Source organism: Alligator sinensis, unplaced genomic scaffold, assembly GCF_000455745.1.
Source record: "Alligator sinensis unplaced genomic scaffold, ASM45574v1 scaffold13_1, whole genome shotgun sequence".
Taxonomy (NCBI): Eukaryota; Metazoa; Chordata; order Crocodylia; family Alligatoridae; genus Alligator; species Alligator sinensis.
In genome coordinates this window covers 747,600-763,563 of record NW_005841909.1, presented here as the reverse complement: position 1 = coordinate 763,563, position 15,964 = coordinate 747,600, and the positions used below count along the sequence as shown (strand labels likewise).

At 48.6% G+C, this 15,964-nt stretch overlaps 1 protein-coding gene across 1 annotated transcript in view; it reads left to right on the top strand.

The window, feature by feature from the left end:
- The window catches only part of TMEM260 (transmembrane protein 260), a 189,868-nt gene that overhangs the window by 2,460 nt on the left and 171,444 nt on the right, over nucleotides 1-15,964 (top strand). The window lies entirely within an intron of this gene.

Sequence of the window (15,964 nt, the reverse complement as noted above, 5' to 3'; positions counted from 1 at the left end):
AGCTGCACAGCCAGCAGTGGAATGGATTCTGTTGTCTTATCACCCGTCTGATTATCCTGGCTGCCTGATTCAAATTGCAGTTGTCAACAGCGCTTACAAGTAACGGTCTTAAAATCAATGCATTTCCCTAAAGAGCAGAGTATTGTATTTAACAAAACGCATGGCAGGGAGTGGAGGGAGCTATCGGAGGTGTAACTAACTGAACAGCATTCGAATGAATTGTGCAAGAACGGCATGGACTAGCCACGGAAAGATGACAAACATGGGTAGCAACTGTTAGACTGTCTGCATCAAAGACAACTGGCCTGGTAGAGCCGTCAATGTTATAATTTGGCTGCTGGCATCCCCAACATATTGAGAAGTCCTTCCTGTTGGGACACTGGCATGGAGGCTGCAGTCTCAAATCCAGCTTGCGTACCACTGTGCAGGGGTGATTTCTTAGAGTTCCCTGCCTGACTTCCAGCAGATTGACTATGATGGGGATATCAGAGGCATTGACTGGCACCTGTGTTGGCACTCGTGGCACAGCAGTGAATGGAGCAGGACCCTCAGCTACTTAGTTTAACTCAGGGGCTTCCATGGAAAAGTTCCCCAATGTAGGAGCAGCGTAGGGAAGCTTGCCCTGCTGGCACCCACTGCCCTGCTGTGAACAGCTAACCAGTTTGACGTCTTCCAGAAGCACTTAAAATCTCCCAAAGCATCCAAAGGCAAAAAGCAAAACTCTCCAGTATCCAAGTGAAGCCAGCTGGCATCCTGTCCACTGTGACAGATGAGCTGAACCTTTCCATCCATAGCCAAGCCCACTTTGCTCTCACCACGATCCCTGCTACGCGCTTGTCATTGCTGAGTTGTGATTCATCAGGAAGTGGCAGGAAAAACGAGGTCCCATGCCAGGATAGGTGACCTTACAGCAAGCTCTCGGCTGGCATGAAGTGGGCTCCAATCCATATGCTGTCCAGTGCTAACCAATACGCTAAAAATAAAAATAAACCAGAGAAAGCGGGGTTTCCCTTTGGCTTTGGTGAAGATTGAGAGGCTGGTCTGAGTGTGTGTATTGCAATGAGGGAGGAAGTAAGGGCTGTGGAGTCAAACAAATGGACATCAGACCCAGACGAGCTTATGGAGTTATAGCCGGCTCGTTGTGGCAGAGTTCCCATGGGTTCGTCAGAGTTAGGTCTATTGTTTGCAGTTCTCAGGGAAGTGCCTGCAGTAATGAAGAGATCATGAGGGTTTTTTCCAGGCGGATCTCTGACTCGAAAGCTAAGAGGAAATTCTTAGTCGAAATCCTGTCTGCAGGAGAGTACGGTATCTCTGGGTTTCCCTGCCAAGATGCACTTAATTAAGGGCGTATAAAAAATGGTTTTGCTTTGGTTATAAAGTGCTGAAGGGTTTTTGGGTAGGGAAGTGGGACAAGGGAACACTAAATTAAATGGGCTTGATAACATGATTTGTGAGATCTTGTAGGTGTCAAGTGTGAGACTATATATAGTGGCTCAATCTTATCATGGCTCAATATTATCTAAACGTGAATAGATTTCATGTGAACACTGGTTCCTATTTGTTGCTCGGTTGGTGCTTAACATCCCAATACACAATATTTACAGTGAAAAGAGATCCTCTGTTCCTAATTTCTTAAATATTTGTGATGTCTAGAAGACTTGATAGGAGTGGTCATTTCCACTGCCCTCCCCCTTCTTTTTTTGGAGATTAAATTCTTAGCTTATTATCAGCCCTTTGAAATAGTGAAGCAATGAACTTTTAAATAAAATTACTTTGGTTTATGACTGTTATAGATCAAAGGGGTTGAGAGAGAGAAATGGAGCAATGTTTTCTATCCAAGTGTTTTCAAAATCTGTTCACCCACGCTCCTTGTATAGCCCAACCTGGCATAAAAGCACTTGTTTGCATACAACCCTCTTACAGTGTTCAGCAAAAAGTCTAGGTTAATACTGCAGAGAGTAGATGTTTTTCCCAGAATGTCTTGGCTTCTTATGCTTGAACACGGCACCCGGCAGCGATCCCCGGCTATTACTGGTGCATGCGGCATGTGGTATCAGTACACATCAAAGCTGCTGATGGCGACTATATATACACGGACTGCGTGATGTCCTAGGACCTCCCAGCCTGCATGGATGGTTCTTGTTTATATGCGAATCCCCATCATGCCTGCTATCATTCATGGGTGCTCCATAGGAGAATGGAGTCTTTCTGATTTTATTCGTTGCTCTAAACATCATGTTTTTGCTGCTTTCACTGCCTAAGACCAGGCGTATCGTGTATGTGGACAAAACCATAAGTGTACATAAGTCCTGAATCTACATAAAGAAATGTCTATTTGTTTTGCAAGCCCAGCCTAGAGATCTGCCCGTGCATATCTGGTTCTGCAAATAAAATGTGAGCATGTCTGCCTGCACACACTTAATTCGGCTCCGAGGGCCGTGATTCTTCACTAAGGTGCCCTGGCCTGAGGTCTGGGGAGCTAAGCAGAGCACAGGCTCAGGCTTGTCCTTGCTTGGTCAGTCCCTCACCCCCCAACTGCCCGGCCTTCTGCATGCTGCTGGTCTAACAGGACATCCAAAGTCTGTACAACAATTTCTAGAGCACTACTGGCTTATTCCAGTTGCCTGGAAATCTAATGTACTTCATGGGTGGTGGTGGGGTAGGAGGGGGTTAATGATCTATATCTGGTCTCTTGAGCTTTGGGTTCCTGAGATATGGTCCCCTGGACACACCAGCATTCAAAGTTGTCTGTTGATTGTTCCACAAATCCGTGGTCTTTGTTTTTTGCTACGGCTTTGTTCAGGGCTCAGCGGGCCTCAGTCACTCAGCATCCACCCCCGCTTGTGCCCAGCACCCTGCCCAATTTATTAAACAGGGAACGTGGCTGAAGCAACCTTTTCAAACAGGAGCAATCGTGAAGGTTGGGCTCTGTGGTTCTTTGCACCCAACTTTCAATGTATATATTAGGAAAGTGACAACGTGCGGTTTTCAGAAGGTCAAAACTCTGAAGCGAAGCCGCTACGCCTTGGGCCCCGGTCCAGTGAAGACAATCTGTGAAGCTTGAACGCTGCTGTCCTGTGCATGTCCTTGGGAGTGTCTTTTAAAAATGGTCTGAGTTGATCAAGCCTGCACAACTACACGACACTTCAAACCTTATGGCAGAAAGCCACAAATGTCTGTAACAGCTGCTGTTGACCTGGGAGAGGTGGTCACCTGGTCTTTCTCTAATGACCGGTGCAATATGTAGGGACCTACCAAATTTGCAATTGTGCAATTTTCACAGAAAATGCAAAATTGGGTGAGCTCCGCAAAAGCGGCAGGCTCTGTGATTTTTGGCAGGCTCGTTGCAAAAATAAATAAAATAAAATTGCTGAAAATAAAATGGGGTTGCTTGTGCAGCCTCACCCCTCTCCACCAATCAATAGGGCTGCATGAGGGATAGCCCTCTCAACCAATCAGTGGTGCGCGGCAGCGCCACCAGGTCCCAATCACAGGCACAGGGGGGTCCCACTACTCTCAATCCACGAAAATGGCAACCAGCCCCAGGATCTGCCCACGAAATCGGCCGGCCGCCTCCTCAAGTTGGGTAGAGCCCCAGTGATATCCTGTAGAAACGTTCCTCAGCTTCCAGCTCCCATACTCGGCTGAGCACATCTGCCTGGATGGGGCCGAGCCACTAACTACCTGGGACGGTCCTGAGCCAGCCATGAGGGTGGGTGGGCTGGAAAACAAAAATGGTGTTTTGGGAAAATCTGGAATTCATCATCACCATCCTTTTGCTTTGTTGCATGCCGGGACAGGCTGGAAGTCTGCATTCCTTGTGCAGGATGAGACCTGTGTCCAAATAGCCTGCAGCCTTGGGGTCAGGGGGCTCACTGGAGGCCTGGGGTCAACCTCTGGCTTAATTGTAGCATGGGCTTGAACCTGGCTTCCCATGCGCCGGGTGAGCGCCCTGCCCAGCTGTCTGCTCGGAGCGGGCACTACCCTCCTCGTTGGGATCAGCAATCCCATTCTGGAGCGGAGAGCTCCTAGATGAACCCCTTGATGAAGGCAGAGCTGGGGGGAGACGTAAGCATTGACAAGCTGATGTTTTCCAGTGGAAGGGATTTCTTCACTGCGGGGATGGAAGGGTACCAGACTTCTAGAGGGAATGAAAACCCCATGTCATGCCCCAGTTTCTGACGGGGGTCAGGAAGAAATTCCCCCACTGCTCACATTGTACCTTCGTCGGAGGCAAGTGACACCAGCCCCCTTTCAGAGAAGTGCTTGGGCTGGGTGGCCTTGCCCAGTCTGCCCAGTCCTGCATTCCTCTAACTTGTCTCCAAATAATGCAGTCGAGAGGGTGACACTGAGTTTTCCCCGCGTGACTGATTAATGAAGATAGTTTGTGTGGACCCTGCAGTTTTCAGACAGGTATTGAAACAGATTCTGTTCCCCAAGTGCTTCTGTTTGTATTTAACACCCTGGCTGGGGATAAATCATCACAACAGGTTTTATATATGGCTCTGACAATGCTGAGCTGCCGCACTGGAGAAAGAGGGAGGGAATTTATAACGCACCTATGTACAGGCTGGGGCTGGTTAATATGCAGGAGAGACTCCAAGTGCTGAAGTCTTTTTTGGTTCATCATAAAGACAGTACAAAGTGCAAAGAAAGAAAGAAAGAAAAAAAACCCATAAAAAACCACCAGGGTTGGGAATCCCCTGGGCTCAGGAAGCTGCAGCTGGAGAACAGGAGGATTTTAAAGCCGGCAGTAGCATGGGGGGCTGTTGCTTTGGAGTGGAGGGAGGAAGCTTTTCCAGGCCAAGAGCTGGCCCTCCAGGGACTGTGTAGGGCAGCTCCAGTGGGGTTCAGGGCCAGGCTGGGAAAGAGCTGGCAGCTGAGCCAAAACTTGCTTTTCTGCTGGGCTGGGAGGGGAGTAGTTTCTGGGAGAGTGAATAGGGACACGGATACCGCTTGTAGAGTCCAGGCAAGGGCTGCACCGGAGAAGGGGAGCGGGGTCGGAGTCACGGGTCTCTGTGACTGGGAGGTGGAGAAGCCAAAGGATGGGAGGTCTGCATGAATGAAGGAAGGTTGCTCTCCTTGGGTAGTAAAGCCAGACAAGGCCTCTTCCCTGCCCCTTGCTGGGTCCAGACTTATCTGCTCCCGGCACATGTGCTGGTCTCACCTGTGGTAGATCATGGTAGGAATGGCTATGGGAAAGGTCCTTAGCCAGCCAGTGCCTGCTCTAGTAGTAAAAGGGCTCAGGAGTCCAGTTGTGCGCTCCCAGAGGGGTCAGAGAGCGGGCAGGACAATGCCCCCTGCTCCCTGGCACCAGCAGTTTTGTACCCCTGACTCCCCGCAGGGCATCACCTTTCGAGGGGAGGTGGCATTAGTTGCACTGCCAGGAGTCTTGAACCTGCTTCATGTTGCGCTGGCTCTAACACCACAAAGGCACTGAGGTGGCCCTCAGCATAACCACACTCTGGGTGCGTAGATCTGAAAACGAGAGGTGCGGCACAGGTTCCAGCTCCCCACAGCTGGATTTCCTTTCACCCTCCTCTGAGGCTGGCGCTTGAACCTTGGCGTCTCCAAGAAATTCCAACCCAGGAGACATCCACAGAATAAGTTGCCTAAATGGCAGCTGGCACAAAGGGCTGAGCATCTCAGCGACTTGCCCCCAGACCCTACCACGATGCACCAGAGAGCAATATCACGGGCTTTTTAACAGGACCACAGTATTAATCTCAGCCCATCCACTTAATAACATCTTGCTTGCAGCCTGCTCTCTTCATTTTTAGACTGTTACGAGCTTGGAGCCATGTTCTGCCCTTGATGTTGCCATCAACGGCTTGACACATGAAGTTTATTGGAATAAAAGTAGATCTTTATCTCTCAGATCTGTTTTATTAAACTCCTTTATTTCCCACCCCCGTCCTGGACTCTCTTTCTGGCCGTTTGTCGATTCAAATCAGGTTTAATGAACTCGCAATATTGGACGCAGTAAAATTGGATTTCTGAAAGCCCAATAAAGTTGTGCCACTCCACCGTACAGTAGACAGAGGAACTTAGATTTGATCACATCATGTCTCTAGCTGCAAGCAGCAGGCTGTAAGTAGCTAATCTATTATGTACCAGCAAGTTGCTAAAAATGGATGAAACTCGAACGAACGGCTAAGACTATTAGTATTCCTATTAACATTCTGCTGTCATAAATGATCAGAAAGATAGTCATATATATTATCTTTATTGCACTGCCCATTACTCACTTTCTCTTTCAGCTTCTCTGGTTATTGGATCTCTTCCCAACTATTGCAGTTACCTATTCTGCCTCCATCTCATGGTTTTTCTCCACAAACTGAGGGCAGTTGTCTGTCTTATCAGAGTGACACTTTCTATGTTAGATTTAGTGAGTGGCCAAGCAAGAAGGAACAAAAGTAAAGTTTCCCAAGAGGACAGTGTGTGCATCGCCCCTCCGTAACGGTCTGCACTGTAATGATCACACCATCACTGCCTAACCTTTGCACGAGAAAAGTTTCTGATAAGTGGACTAGGCAGAAAGCAGCAATTGTTGGTTATGTAGCTACATAGATCATGCAGACGTCAGAACGCACGTACACTTCTGGCATGGCAGGAAAAGGGAGTAGGTATTGGCAGGCTTGTGTTTATTTCCATTTGCTATGTCTTTTTTCTTCTAAAAACCTTGAACTTGGGAAAACTTAACAGCATTAGAAATGATGGAGGCATCAGAGCAGATGCCTCCTTCAGCTGTATGAAAGCATTACAGGCACAGGGAGAACGCCAGCGAAACCCTTGCTTGCAAACAAAAGGATTGTCCAGGGAGTATAAGGGAGTTAGGCACCTGGATCTCATTTAATTTCAGTGAGCACATGACTCCCATATGCCTCTTTGGCTTTCCCCAGCCAGAAGGAGGAAAACATCCAATTGTTAAAATAATTAGTGTTGAAAGGAAGCTAATTCATTTAGCCACAAATCACCTGTACTTCAAAGATTTCCACAGCGAGCTTCGTGCTCTTCGATGACTGGCCTTACATGGAAACAGTGAGAAATGAGGTTCCAGACACTAAACAGCCTCAAATCTGATGATCCGGATACCTTAGATGGTAATGGCTGTCATTAAGAGGGACACCAGCTGGGGCTGAGTGCATTACGGCCAGCTCTCAGGCTTGGATTTCAGCGGACTTTGGAATTAAGCCCATGGAGAATTTGTAGCCCACTTGCTCACTGAATATTTCTAATCTGTGTTTCACGGCAGCAAATTCTGCCTTCCCCTCCCCCACAGAAGCAGATGAACGTGCTCCAGTCTCTGAGATAGAGATTGCCTGAATGGTGACTGTCATGTTGGCTATTTCCTTGCTTCGTGGCCTGACTTTTCAGAAGTCTCCTCCATAAACGAGTCCATCTGACTGTATGAAATCACAGAAAGCTTCAGCTCATGCCTGTGTGTGTTTATGGTGGCAAGAAAAGTGCAAATAGCAGGTTTCCCAGATATCACATCTCTTGCATTTTTCTAAAAGAAAACCCCCGCCTGGTATTGCTTGGTACAAATACGAGTGCTTGATAAATGCCATCAGCTTGATCTGAAGGACTTCAGTGCTAACCTAGCCAGATCCTAACTCTTTAAGTTCTTTGCCATGCAGCCTTAATGTTCCCTGCAATTTGTCTTCTTTTGTATTGATTAAGTGTTTTGCCTTGGGACAAAGCGCAAAGGAAAAGGACTTCCATCGCCCAATCTCCCTGCAGACAATGGGCTAACTACAAAGAAAGTATTAGGCCTATAGCAAAAAATTGATTTTACAAAACTAATCAGCTGCTGTATCTGAGAGTGGATGTCATATAATGGATTGGATGTGCAAAAGAGACTGGAATAGGGCTAACTGCTCCTGTTAGGTCAATGGTAACATCTCCTGTATGGGAAAGCAGCTCATTTCAGTAAGTAGAGCACAGGTTAGGGGCTCCAGAAATGCTTTGCTTTGCCGTGACCTTATGGGTGACCTTGAAAAGGTCCCTCCACCTCCCTGTGCTGCAGTATCACAGAACGGCACTGATCTACAAAATAATGTGCTGTCAGAGCTGCTGATAAGCTGCACTAACAATCCTGTTGGAGCTAGGCCAACACCAGGGGCTTTTAAAAACCCCATGTCTACAGCAGGGTTGAGGAAATATGAGTTGGAGAGGACTGACTGGCTTTGTGCAGGCTTAGGCTGATGATTTGTAGTAGCTAGTATGGTCTCATGGCTTCCTTGGGTCCCCACCTGCACGAAGTAAGCTTGGGCTCACAAAAGCTTGTGCATCTCTGACTTACTTAGTCTCCACCGTGGTCTCTGCTGTAGATTTAAATTGTCAGCTCCTGACGGTACAGACCAACTCTTTTTGTTTGTACAGGGCCTGGTACAGTAGGGTCCAGGTCCTTGACTGCGGCTTCTGAGAGCTGATCATCACAAATAGTAAATTTGTCCTAAATAGCCCACATTCCCTTCATTAGCCCAGTTGCAACCTTAACCTAGGTTCCAGAAGTGAGCTCAGCCTGTGACTCTCTAGCCACACTCCTCAACAAACTCTTTAAAACTTCCTGGCTCTTCCCATCACCCTTCTGATGGGTCACGGTTAAGTCCCCGTCACTGCTACAGTGCATTGGGAAACTGCAGGAGAGGGCTGATGTATCATGATGACAATGCAAATGTAGGGAAGGTGAGATAATGCGGCTTTTGAATAGCTTTCCCAAAATAACTTCTTTATGGCCTTATAAATTTCACTGCGAGCACTGCCTCCACAGAAGCGGGGTGTTGAGAAATCACAAAGTCAGCACGGCAGGTCTGTCAGTGGAAAAAGGTCACTTCCCATGCAAATGGCCAAAGCAGCAAGCAAGCATGGCATTTCTTAATGAGACCGACTACACGGAGCAGGCTGCAGGCTTGGAGGCCTTTGAGCCAACTATTGATCTGGCACTAGCAGGACAACTTTGCGGGGCTTGGAAGGACCATCCAGTGGCTGGAGTGCTCAGCCGGGCTAGGTAGAACCAGGCCAAGTTCCTGCTCAGCTACTGCGTTGCTGTGTCCCCTGCATGAGACATTTGGGCCCCAGGCCTCACAAGTATTTAGGGTGATCTCAGTTGGGAGTTAGGCACTTGCATGCCTTTGCATCTGGGCATTGGCCTTTCTGCACTGTGTTTCCTGGCTAAAAAGTAATGGGGTTTTCAAATCTTGCAGGAGTGCTGTGAGGATCAGTAAAGGCTATGATGTACCTCGATACAACGGTAGCAGAAGACATAAATACCTGGATAGATCCAGGAAATGTGTATGGCCTGGTTAAGCCAATGCCATTGGTTACCAGCCAAGATAAAACTTCACCTCGGAGGAATGGCCGAGGAAAGAAGCTTTACCTTGATGCTGGCAGCATCTCTCCTGGTCGCTGGCCTTGTTCATAACTAGGGAGTTACCCAACTCGAGGCGGCCAGCCTATTTCGCAGGTGGATCACAGGGCTGCCCATCATTTTTGAAGGCTTATTATCGCTGGGCATCCCCCACACATCTGATTGGCAGAGGGGGGCCCATTGGCTTCACCCCCACTGCTGATTGGTGCAGAGGGGCAGGGCCTCACAAAGGACAGCCCTCTCCGCCAATGAGCACTGAGAGATGTGGGTGACAGCCATCTTGCCCGATCGCCTTCATGTCGGCAGCTCCCCTCCTCCCTTCCGCCCAGCAGTTCGTGCAGCCAGGAGGACTGCTGGCTCCCATTGGGGAACCAACATTTTACTTCTAGTAAGGTATCTTTTCCTGCGGGTTTTGTGGAGATGGCCTGATTACGTGATTTCCACGAAATCCGTGCAATCGTGATTTGGGTAGGTCCCTATTCATAACCACTGGGGGTGGTTCTTTGTCATTGCTTTGCTCTACAGAAATTGAACACGCATTGCAGGTGGGCTCTGGAGCGTGGATGTGCGCTGGGTGAATTTTAAAAGATCTCTATCTCTGGTTTTGGTTCTTTGTCAGGATCAAAACGGATTTTGAAACTTCAACATGCTTTTTGCGTAATGAAATTTTGCCCCTCCCTTCCCCCCAGCCCCCAACTGCCTGTCTCAAAGCCACTCCTATTCCTATATTAAGATCCCAGTACCAACTACAGGTACCCAAGATGCATGCTATGGGACTGTGTGCTGCACTCCCCGTACTACAGGACACATTTTTAAATGAGGATTACTAGGTCTATATAGAAAGAAGGCAGGGCAGGGTGGCACCTTATAGACTAACTTGTTCAGAGAGGCATGAGCTTTCATACAGCCTACTTTGCCAGATGCTATGCATGGACTTGTGGACAGCAAGGGTGCTAAAATGAAGGGAATAAGGTCATTTTAAATACAAAGGATATGGAAAGTGGGAGGAAGATAGGGCACTGTTGAGAGTGGGAAAGGTGAGTTCGAGGGAAAGGGGCTAAACAAAGCAGTTAACCCTCTGCGGGACTGTAAAAACTAGGCCAGGTAATGGGAGAAGAATCCAGAGTCTCTCAAGACCACACCGTACACAATCCCATCCATGAATGATTTCTTGTTCTGTAGTTTTAAAGTTCAAGTTGATATTCAAAGTTGATATAGGTTCATGTAAACATTTGTATCCTCTTTGCCATGTTGAGTTTGTTTCATGAGACTAATCCAAAGCCTAATGGGTGGGTGCATTTTCACCAGGCTACCCAGGGCAAACCATTTCATACAAACCTTAGTGACCTTGCTAAATTTCAAAGCTATTGGCCTCGCCCAAGTTTATCGAATTCCAGGTTTGAATGACCAAATTCCAAAGGGCAAATGGGGCTATTTCAGCTGAATACACCAGTGCTTTCCAGAAAATCAAACTGACCCCTTAACGTGCCTGGAGACTAAATCTAAGCATTTCAGGGGCGGGAAGGGAAAGCTTAACATGCCTACGGTGCAACACTGTGCAATTTGCTGCTTGAAATCAATCAACAGCGGTCCAGATGAAATGCGATATGAGATTGGATTAAAGCAAAAGGGGGAAGAGATGGATGATCAACTTGAAATGGGCAAAATGAGCTAGCAAAAATCAAACAGGAAAAGATGACAAGGACACTGAGCTGCCTAAATAAGATAAAGTGCTTGGATTTCCTTACTGGAGTTCAGAGCAGAATGAAATGCTGACAAAATAGATGACATTGTCGCCTGTGTCAGTCACTGCTCGGGCATGATGGAGGTTTCAATGCATGTTTTGAGGACACGGTGGCCTGGTGCACAGGACTCGTAGAGGAATCTAATTGCCTGTAGTAGAAAGTCTTTCCACAGACTGGGTATATGACTGGATGAAGTTTCTGCCTGCGCACAAGGTCTGGGTCCTGTTTGGGGGAGCTTAATTTGAGACCAAAGTGCTTCTTAAAAGTGCTTGCAGTAGTCCTTTGCAGACCAGCAAGTTACAACCAGTGTGGAAAGCCAAAGGTCAATGGTGCAAAAGAAATGCATGAGCATCTAGCCTGTGTACCTGGGATCAAGGCAAAGACTGTAATAAATAAAATGTATGATGTGTAGTGTTTTCAGTACAAATACAGTGGGCCTGTCTGCCTTCAGTGTGTGTGGTGCAGAAGGCAATCAATGAAGTATGGATAGAGCCAGCTGATGAATCAAGGCCGGTACGTGGATGCAGAGTTAGTGTCAGCAAATTATAAACAAAGTCATTGAACATACTGGCTGATTGGGAGCTGGGGGGGGATGTGACAGCTGTAAAAAATTCAATCTGCAAGCATGTCGGTCCAGCGAGAGCTGCTGTGCGTTCTTCCAAGCTTTAAATGCATCTCTGTACAATCATCTGCCTCCCTTTTATTGGAGGGAGGTAAAATTACTCCTGTGCTGCTCTTGTGCACCTTATGAAAGGCCTCCAGCCATCGCGTGGCTGTTATTGTAGGAGTCCCAAAAGCTCGGGCTATTGATTGGATTGATGCACAGCAATCTCCTCCACCTGGTGTTTGTGAGACCATTAGCCTTTAACGTCCGTAATGAAGATGGATTCAAGCTTCAGCATAACATACGTGGAGGATTATTTATAGATGATGCGTAGAACAGCTCCAGGATCAGAATTATCTTTACATTTCCCAGACAATACCCATCTCTCCCTCTGGTTCTAACTCATTAAAAGGAAATTCATTTCACAGGGCACTGAAGTAAGTAAACTCTTATTTCTCATCTGTTATGACTGTTAACCAGCTAGATCTCAGTTTAATAGCTTATTTAAAGCACTGGACCCCTGACAGCCTCGTGATAGATGGAGCTGTCAGTATTTTCCCAACCTAGAGAGGAGAGGAACATCTCTTGACTTATAAGCTCTATAAATCAAAAGGATGAAAATCAGCAAATGGTATTTTTCTGGACAGGGGTGTCCTTCTCCCTGGAGGATGCAACTTGCAGTAAATTGAGCTTGGATTTATACGGTATGAAAATCCTTCAGATGTGAGCTTTTACGGCAAAAACGACATGCATCAGACCTGCCCATCACGATTCCAGAGCTGTGTTGGCTGCAGACGGGGATCATTCACATGGTGGAAGAGTGGAAATGGGTCTAGTGGATAGGGCATGAGCCTAGGAGTTGGAAGAGCTGCATTCGGCTCCAGGTCCAGGCATAGACCTTGGGCCAGTGGCTTGATTTCTCTGTGCATCATCTGCTAAGAGGATTATGTCCTGTTCCCATAGGGAGGCTGTGCATCTCAACACCACTGTCAGCTGAGACAAGAGCAGACGTAGGTAGATGAGGCTGTGACACTCTGTGTGGTGCTTAGGGCCAGGAACCACTTCTTGGTCTATGTGCCGCGGCTCATCTCTCCTTCCTCCAGTGCGTACTTGGTGAGGGGGAAAAGTTTTCCTTGCTTCCTACCCTCACGGGTTGCAGGATGCAGCTCTGTACAAGCCCGTTGTGCTTTTCCTTTCATGGTAGATGAGCACGGCAGAGGGAGCTGCTCCTTCCTGCTTTTCTGCGGAGTCCAAGTCCCCAGTTTGGGAGTGAGGGATTAGAAGCAAAGCTGTGCAAAGCAGGCTGCTCTTTCCCAAGTCTGGGAAGGGATTGTGCTAACGCTGGTGCCTCTCTGGGCTCTCTTGAAAGCTGCACCCTGAATCCAGACCAGTTGGCATTAGGGGATGGCTGCTGCCTACAGCTTTATTCAACACTGCAGGTGCAGTTGGTCAGGGATGCCGTCTCCTATGCCGGGCTGTCTCCAAAGGTAGCCCTTCTGCTGCCACACAGCCGGTCACCCCCGGTTGTGTGGCATGACAGAGGATATCCCTACAGGGGACAAATAGGCCTCCGTGTCTGAGTGCTGGATTTGTACAAATGAAGTAGCTGAATGAGGATCTTCGGATTAAATTTACATCATGTCTCTGGTGCCAGGCCTGGTCCCACTCCACCCCTAGCTCTGTGCATTAAAGTGGTGACGAGGCTCAGCGCTGCATGAGCTGGTGCATATTTATCCCACTGCAAAGTTGTGGGATGTGTGGCTTTGTGAATGACCTGTGCTTCCAGCCCCCTTATGCCATCAGTGTCTGTGGGGGTAGAGAGCTAGCATTTCATTCTGAGAGAGCCTGAAAATGCTTATTTAAGATATGCAGAGGGCTATGTGAGAAGCCCCTGCACCAAAGGGAGAAGTTTTAAAGGCTGGGACTTTCCTTTTCCCCAGAGGGATGGAGTTTCCTGGGCTTGGCTTGCACGGATGGACCTCGCTGGGGGAGGAGTGAGCAGTGAGCAGACAAACCCCATCCTCGTGCTGCTTCCTGAGTTACAAGCTCTCTTGGCCATTAGGGGTGTGTGAGAAGATGCTCCCCTGCCTGGCTCGTTTGGCGCAGGCGTCCTACATGTGGGGAGCTTCCCTGTGGCAGGAGGAGACCGGAGCTCCAAGCAGCGATGAGGCAGCCTTGCACTGCTGCAGCCTGCCTGCCTGCTCCCTGGGCGCGGAGCTCCTCGCAAAATCAGCAGGAGACTCTTTGGGGAATTACACAAGCCCTCCATGGCTCGTGCTAAAACCTGCAACATGAAGCAAGACCCAGTTTGCTCTGTTTCTTGGAAAAATCCCTCCCCAGTCTCAAATGCTGCCAGCTGCTAAGGCTCCTTCAGCTTCTGTCTTCCTCCGAGCATGGCTCTGATGTGTCCCGTCCTACAACACGGCTCCTCCAGCAGCCTCCCTCCCTAAGCCTTCTTTAACCCTAAAAGAAACCACCAAGTGTTGTTGACAGCTGGGGTAGCCCATCGGTTATGGCCCCGCACTGGCGATACAAGTTCTCTTCCCCGCTTTGCTCCTGACCTGCTCGGCGTTGTTGTTACTGTGAACCCCCTCTCCAGCCCCAGGGGTGTCACCCCTTTGCCAAGTGTGGGTCCTGGCTGCCCCCCAAGAGAGTTGGATCCAAACCCACTATTCCCCTTTCTGCTTTACCCTATGTCTGGTGAGTGCCTGTTTTCCTTTACATGCGGCAGGGCATACTTTTGCTAGGGGGAGCAGTGAAAGACTTCAGGTTTGGTGCAAAAACCCTCCTCTGTACAGTGGAACTGGAGTCTGACCCAGCCTATGTGGGAATCCATAGTGAAATCAACCCTCCACTGTCTTCAGCAGTAGCTGAGTTAACCATCACAGGCACAGTGGGCAGGGAAATTATTTTTTCCCCTGAACTGTGCAATTCACTCACCTCTTACAGGCCTGGGCTTTACCCCAATAAGGCACTGCTTTCCAATGGTATATTCATAACTATTTTAACCCATTTGCCTCACCAGCTGGCCTAAGCCATGGCCTGCAGGAGAAACTTGCTGGGCCTGGCAATGGGGCCCTCAGGATGCCATGCTGCTATGAGTAGGTTGCGTCCTAAATGTGAAACTTTGTGTATGTGATGCTTTGGGTTGGCTAATTAGCACTGCAAATTGATGGGGTCTATTGTCCCGTCCACAGGCCCTGCAACACTGCACCGATGTGACTGCATTGCTTCCCAGTTCAGGAGGCCATCTACTCTGAGCATTACAGTAGACTTGACCAACAGGCTTCCCATATAGACATGGCCTTAGCCACTCAAGACCCACACACTCATATTGGGAACTGAGGTCTCTTTCCTTCCGGTAAGGGCGACTGGTCCAGAAACATCCCAGGGAAGGTATTTTCACCCCCCTGCCACTTGAGCAAGAAGCAGTCTGCTAGCAATCAGACACTGACCTATCCCTCTGTCCCCTCTGTTGTGCTGCAGGAGGCTAGTAATCCTATGGATTCAGGTCTCAAGGCAGGGATGAAGGTGAGGATGTGTTCTCCCAGTCCCTTCTGTCGGCACACAGGGCAATCAGTGGTTTTGCTGTAGGGACCTGCAGTACCCCATGCTGAATGCCCAGCTGAGGCCAGCGGACCTGCAAAATTGCATGCAGCAATCGGGCACATACCATCTGTGTTTTTACAGCACCTTTCAGAGTGACCTGTGACTAGGCCTCCTGGACATGATGAAAGTATTATTGCTACTGATGAAGAGAGTGAGGAAGGCCGTGGGTGGGCCAGTTTCCATAAGAGACCCATCATTTTGGGTGCTCGCGCTTGTAGGGAGGCAGTTAGACAGGCCAAACCTACTATGGAGCTGAGGATGGCATCCCAAGTTAAGGATAACAAAAAATTGTTTTTTAGATATATAGGGAGTAAAAGGAAGGCCCAGGGAGGAATAGGACCCCTACTAAATGGGCATAAGCAATTGGTGACAGACAGGGGGGACAAGGCTGAACTCCTCAACGAGTTCTTTGCCTCAGTGTTCCTAAGCGAGGGGCACGACAAGGCTCTCACTGGGGTTGTAGAGAGGCAGCAGCAAGGCGCCAGACTACCAAGCGTAGACCCTGAGATGGTGCAGAGTCACTTGGAGGAACTGGATGCGTTTAAGTCGGCAGGCCCGGATGAGCTCCATCCGAGGGTGCTGAAGGCACTGGCCGATGTCATTGCGCAGCCACTGGCGGGAATATTTGAACAC